Genomic DNA, 2,380 nt, shown 5'->3' on the forward strand with positions numbered 1-2,380 from the left:
CAAGCAGAGTGAGTCAACAAAAATACAACAATTGTATCGTTCTAGGAACCATCTCTGTAATCTATAAACATGATCAAGCACTCAACAGTCATAAATAGGTTGTCTAATAGAGCGAAGCACAACAAAGGGAATTCAGTTCACAAGAGCTTCCAAAGAGAATGTTTAATTTATGAATTTTTCTTGATAAGGAGGAGGATCTAAAGCTTGATATCACATGGAGGTTAAATTCATGTGTGTGACTGCTGCTCTACATCCCTCTATCTCTCACTTTAAAGGTACGACACCCAAGCCAAATATAAACATGTGAAAGTTCAGACAAATTAAGAAGGAATAGTCTGCAAGGACAAATAAGTTATTGACAACACCTTGCAGTCCAATGGTGGAATTTAAAGAATCATCTAAACCATTTGAATGAAAAACCGATGTACTAAATAGTTGAGGACTTGACGGTGCCCACAGGCCATTACTCTATGATGGTTCCAAGATAATTGACACAAATGAAACACGACATGTGACAAAATACAGCTAAACTGTTGGACTTTCAAACAGAGTAGATAAAATGCACTCACCTATATTTTGGAAAAAGTTATATGCACCAGCTTTATCTAGAGATGGGGAAACTACAGCTAAATGTTAACGAAATGTGACGTAAAAGAAAATAACTGCTTTAGTTAATGGCATATGTTGTGCTTTAATGCAGGCCCTAGTCAGGTCTGACTCCACCAATATTTAATTGTTGCTTTTCCACTTACTGTGCGAGTAGTAGCAAGGGGTTGTTGTTCGCTAAGAAATACTCCCTCCGTCCGAAAATACTTGTCATCAAAATGGATAAAGAGGGATGTATCTAGAACTAATATACATCTAGATACATCCCCTTTTATTTATTTTGATGACAAGTATTTCCGGACGGAGGGAGTAGCTTATTGCTCCCTGAAAAAAAAATAGCTTATTGCTTTCAGATGAGGCTCTTGAAATCATACTGTCGAAAATATCATTAAAAATAAAAAATGATGGCATGTGTGATCTCGATAGTGGACTAAATGATCATATGGACAACTCAACATTGAGTGTGAATTGATCTGCTTGTCTTAAACAGTAAAGCTACAGGGAACAGTAAAGCTACAGGGAATGCAGGTATGTAAGCCTTATGTATGAGATGGGCAGATTAACCATGTGCATATGTTAACTTCAACTTCCCGCTGGGACTTCTATTGACCGGGAGTTCAAAATACAAATTATTTTAATATTTTCCAAAAGTGGCAGGTGTACTGAACAAACCTGTAACTTTGATGTCAGTTTATTCCCCACATGAAAATGGCCACCATCAAATAATAAACCATTGTGACCTGATGTTCTAATAAAGAACGTTTTCTATGAGATGAAGTGATGAACTCACGGAAGGGAAGAGGGAGATTAGCAATATACAGTACGGAGTAATACGTAAAAGAAACAATACTTGAGCTTACCATGGAGTATGCATATAAGCAGAGGTTGTTTCCACTACATCGGCCATAGCCGGCAATGGCAACTACGATCTAATTAATCATCAGAGCGCACAAAGACTTGATGCGGCCGTGTTTCAAGCGCAGAGGCGGGGCATGGTAGAACGGAGGATAACGTCATGCCGCTACTCTGTACCCTTGTTGCAGAACAGGGAGGAGGAGGCCGAGGAAGCGGCTAACGACGCCCTTGTGACCAGTGGTGGGCTACACGCTACACTTGACACTCACCACCATACCTAGCCGGTCTTGGTGCAGTGGATGGCACGACAAGGAGGTAGGGCTGTCAGATTGAAATCTAGGCAGAGTGTGGGGGAGGGAGAGAGAGAGGAACCTGTTCCCGTAGACCCCGTAGGCGCCGCCGTGTTGTCAAGGTCCTGGCGCTGCAGCGGCCCGGTGACGGCACAATGCCCTCTTAAGAGAAATCCCAGTTGTGATCCAGAGAAATTTGAGGAGAGCTCGCTCCTTCCCAAGATCAACACATATAGCGCTACCCTTCGACGGCGTGTTGCTGGCCTGTACGCACGGAGGAGGAACCGTCAGGCGTTCGTGTTTCATGAGACAACAGGGGTCGGTTTCAGATGTTGGGGCCTGGCTGAAGCAACACACTCGAGCGTGACTTGCGTGGCCGGTGGCAATGGTCGACGCCTGTGGTGGTGCGACAAGGCGTGGTGATCAAGGAAAAAGTGGGGAAGAAGCTATGCTAGCGCCGTTCACCATCGGCTACGCTTTGGCGACATTTGGTGGACTCGACCGTGCCACCGCCGGATCTGAAATTATCTCCTATGGATGATCGGCAATAGAGCAACAGCACGTGCGTGTGGACGCCGGTGATAGTGCCTGTGGTACGGGCGCAGTGGAGGAAAAGGTATTCCGACGAC

The sequence above is a fragment of the Triticum aestivum genome, chromosome 3B, assembly GCF_018294505.1.
Source record: "Triticum aestivum cultivar Chinese Spring chromosome 3B, IWGSC CS RefSeq v2.1, whole genome shotgun sequence".
Classification (NCBI taxonomy): Eukaryota; Viridiplantae; Streptophyta; class Magnoliopsida; order Poales; family Poaceae; genus Triticum; species Triticum aestivum.